General features: G+C 36.3%; 1 long non-coding RNA gene across 1 annotated transcript; it reads left to right on the top strand.

Annotated features, from left to right (window-relative positions):
* The first annotated feature begins 839 nt into the window (after nucleotides 1–839).
* LOC133295471 (uncharacterized) lies at nucleotides 840–1,555 on the top strand. The gene is made up of 3 exons (XR_009749346.1): nucleotides 840–1,069; nucleotides 1,170–1,226; nucleotides 1,320–1,555. It is a non-coding gene; the product is annotated as an uncharacterized LOC133295471 (long non-coding RNA).
* The last annotated feature ends 2,832 nt before the right edge of the window (nucleotides 1,556–4,387 follow it).

Raw genomic sequence — 4,387 nt, 5'->3', positions numbered from 1 at the left:
CTATTCTATCATAGCCATGTACACAATTTCAAAATCAACATCAACTAGAGAGAGCACTCATAAGTAGTATATAAATCAAAATTAAGTTATGAATCTAAACATGAGTTCAGAGACAAAACCGAATATCTTTCAAATAAAATAACCCAGATAAAGAGCTTAGAAGTTAGGACCAATGTTTGGTGTTTTTTCCCCTTTCCCCTGCGAATCTAGGACCAATGCATCGATGGTAGTGAAAGAACATGGTAGTGAAAGGTCGTTTACCTGAGCAAAGGAAAAAAAAGGGATGGGAACGATGAAAGAAAAGAAAGTGACGACTGATGAAAGAAAGTGAGAAGTGAGAACGATGGCGTTGATGGGTACGGCTAGGGCAATTTTTGATATTGCTTTTTTTAAAAAAAAAAAACAAAAACCAACCCAACCCGCGAGCTTGCTTGTTTGACTCGCGAGCTGGCTCGTTTTTGTCCGGGTTGGCGCGGGTCGGGTTGGCTCGGGTTCGTAGCTCATTTAGGCCAACCCAACCCGGCTCATTTATGGCGGGTTGGCTCATTTTTGCCACCCCTAACCCAAACGGGCACGTAAATAGAGTGATGTATCAACTATGCCTATGAGTATCGGAGGAAAGAAAAAATAAAAAATAATATAAAGATGACAAAAATAAGTCAATTCGTCATATTCATAATTCGCAAAAAATAGTCGGGTTAAATTGACAAAAATGAGTTGTCAACCCAATATAACACAAAGAAAATCGAATAGATCAAACAGGTTGACTCCGGATTACCAATTTTTTATATTAAAAAATTAAAAGAAAAATTGAAAGGAAGCATTAAAATCAGAACTGGCCTTCCAATTTCCTAAACGGCTAAACCAAAACTAAAGTCCCAAGCGTATTCCAATTTCCACCACCTCGCTGCTGCTGTTTCAACCACCGACGTCGTGGTCGCAACTGTCGTCGCCGCCGATGGTGCATCGTTCCGGTGTGAGTTCCCAATCTAATTCCCTTTTACGATCCTTTACCTTTTCGGTGTGGAGGAGTTGCGGTGCTGGTTTCTGCTACTGCTACCACATTTTGGTACCTTTCGAATACAATTTCTTGTCGAATTCCCCAATTTCATCATTCATCCATTGATCTGTGATTTTGTAATTCTTTTTTTCCGTTTTGGATCTTTCAGGATTTCGATAAGGTTTGGCCGATTTTTGATTCCGCACAATCGCGTGATTTTCGAAAGGTATCAATTTTATTTATTTATTTATTTTTGGGTATAAATTTGAGTGAAAATTTGTAGGAATGATTTTGAATAGTGGTGGAACGTGTTTGGTAGGTTGTGCTTCCCAGGAGCAATTCAAGAGTTTCTTCACTTGCTACGTGTTGTGGACCTAGATTGGTATACTCACATGTAATTGATTACTCAAAGTTTAGTTTATTTGTGCTTTTGTATGTAGTTTATTCTCTGGATTCCCGGGAGCAATTCAAGAGTTTCTTCACTTGCTATGTGTATGTAGTTGTTTTTTTTTTAATGCCTAACCTTACCATGTACATATTCCCAACATCAACCTTTGAAATGACTGTTTCAATTTTTTCTCCATTCTTTGCTCTTCTTGTGTAACTTTTCCAAAATATATAATTATTACCAGTGCGCAATAAAACAAAGAGGAAAGGGTCATGTTACCATTTTTATGTAGTTTGTTCTCTTGATTATGGTACCTTATCCCACGATGCTGAAGTCTGAACCCACATCACCTCTCATGTGACCGCTCTTTTCTCTTTCTCATGACCCACAACAGTGCAAGCTTCATTGTACATTTGCGATACATATCCTCCTTGCTGTGATAAACATGTCACCGTTGATAAAATAAGACACAGGAATTTGTATAATTACAGCTATATTTGTTGGCCTCTTTCGCAATCATCTAATCCCTACACAGTCAGCTATTACGTTTTGTATATAGCCCATCAAACTTGTCATTGAGATAGCACTTCCCATAACTTGGTTTAATTGTGCATAATGATTGTTAAATCAGCATAATGCCAAAGAAATATCACACACTTCCATAAGGTAGTATCATACTGTTTACTGATTACTGTTTACACAGAAATAACAAGTGAAAATGAATCCACCTTGTTAAGTTAATCAACCATTCAGCATTGGTTATAATTACAAGTGCTATAATTAGCGGTATCTCTAGATCACAATCTAAAATTGAACGTTGGTTGAGAAAAAAAGATAAATAAAGGGGACACATTACTTCAACTTTAAATTAATGGTTGAGTGGAGGGGTGGGAAAAGGATTTGGTACTCAGAATAAGTGCTTCTTTAAAAAGCTAATTTTGATTAGGTGGGATTTGGTGCTCTTCTTGTGCTTTTGTATGTAGTTTGTTCTCTTGATGCCCATGAGTGGATGAAGCCTGAGGGGAAAAAAAAGAAAGAGTTTACTTTTAGCGGTTTGCGTTTTTAAATTATTATTAATTGTTGCATTGTTAGTGGCAGGAGAGGAAGTGGTTTATTTTATATTATTTTTCATTTGGGTTCATGACCCTGGTGGTTTTGATCTATCGTCGTGCTTTTTTTTTTTTTTTTGGACATTACAGGGAATCGAACCGCACACCTAATACACCCTAAACACACCCAATACCACTAGGCTATCCCTAGTGGTGCTATCGTCGTGCTTTTATATAATATATATATATATATATATATAATATATATATATATATATATATATATATATATTCAAGAAGGAATACAAAAATAAAGCAAAGTTATTTGTTCCCTAGATACAGAAGCTGCATGATGTTTTGTGTCTGCAATATATTCTTAATAGCCCATGCCTTAATTGTTTATTTTTCCTCTTAAATGGTATTTTGACTGATGAATATATTTTCTCCAATAAATGGAAATTTTGATAAAGAATTATCACTACTCATAACTTTAGACTATTTATACAAAAAAAAATAAGTAGGGATCCAAACTATTGCTGATCTCTGACGCCCTTTAAATCCTGTGATTAAATCTGATTTCAAGAATCATATATATGTCTAGAGCTAATACAGGCAAGCCAATTGGATTATTAGTGTGTACTATCTTTGGTGCTCCACCTATGGTATCTTTTAAGGAGCTTTATTGCACCGATGAGCATAAATGCCTTCAAACGAAACGTATTTTAAGAACAAAATGCAAAATAGAATAACCTATAATTTATTTTCTTTTCCTAGAAAATATTTTTTGGCCAGTGTGCTACTTGTAAGAATCCGCACCGTTAATTAAGGAAATTAATTAATTAATTATGTGAAATTAGGAAATAATTCCATAATTGACTGTAATAATTATTACGAGGCTCTAATAATTATAATAAGAGAGTAATAATGCTGAAAGTCGCTTTTCTGACGAAAAGTGCAGATACCGGTTCTGCTACTCGGTATAAATGCGTACCGATGAAGTATCCCGGAAAATTATGAAAAGTGTGTATATGTCACTAGAATAATATATAGGACTTGTAAAACAAGTTTCAAGTTAAAATAATGAGAACTGGTGCCAGAACTAATACTGGCTAGAGAAAAGCGCGTACCGAAAAGGTGCTGCAAAAAATAAAATAAAAATATGATAAATCTTAAAAAAATGAGTAGGTTCAGAATCCTAAGTTTGAGATTAAAATGCTAAGCATAGCAATTAATGCTGATACTGTGTGTTTAAGTTTAATCCGCCTATAAATAGGCATGGCACATTAACCTAGACTGATCCTATCAGTTTTCTACGTAGCCTTGCGCCTCCAAAGTCTGTGTTGGTGCTCTCCAAGCCTTCTACCACCATTTTCTCCCAAAAACTCCTCAAAGTGAGCAACTTTCTTCTAGTTCTCTTCATCTACCTTGATTGAGTGTAGGAGAGGCTTGAGTGGGAGTGTGACCCTTGGTTGCTGTGTGGGTTGCTGTTTGTGAGAGTTGGAGGGCTGTCACCTTGGTTGGGTGTTGTGGGAGCTTTGTTCTAGCATTTTGAGCTCCAAAGAGTGACTTTGAGTGTGAAAGAGACCACATTTGATCACTATTTTCGTGGTTGAAGGAAGTCAAAACTGAGGAACTATATTGTGAGCTCCAAGAGCAACCTTTTTCTGAGTTTTGGTGCTTGGGGTAAGTATTGAACCTTGATCATGAGTTCTTATGGTTAAAAGAGGTGTCTTGGCATGTTTAATGAGTTAATCAAGTAACCAACTGATATATGAACTTAAAAGAGGTTAAAAATGCATGCTTGGACGTGGGAATGGGTTAAAAACCCAACCTTTGGAAGGATATCTCGCGAAATACAGAACTGCATTCTGTCGCGAAATATCCGGATATGAATATCCGGATATGATATCCGGATAAGGGGATCTGAATATCCGGATAATGATATCCGGA

This window comes from Gastrolobium bilobum, unplaced genomic scaffold (genome assembly GCF_033153095.1).
Source record: "Gastrolobium bilobum isolate Gb01-03AN ecotype WA unplaced genomic scaffold, APGP_CSIRO_Gbil_v1 utg21418, whole genome shotgun sequence".
NCBI classification, from domain to species: domain Eukaryota; kingdom Viridiplantae; phylum Streptophyta; class Magnoliopsida; order Fabales; family Fabaceae; genus Gastrolobium; species Gastrolobium bilobum.
This window is presented reverse-complemented; position numbering and strand designations above follow the sequence as displayed.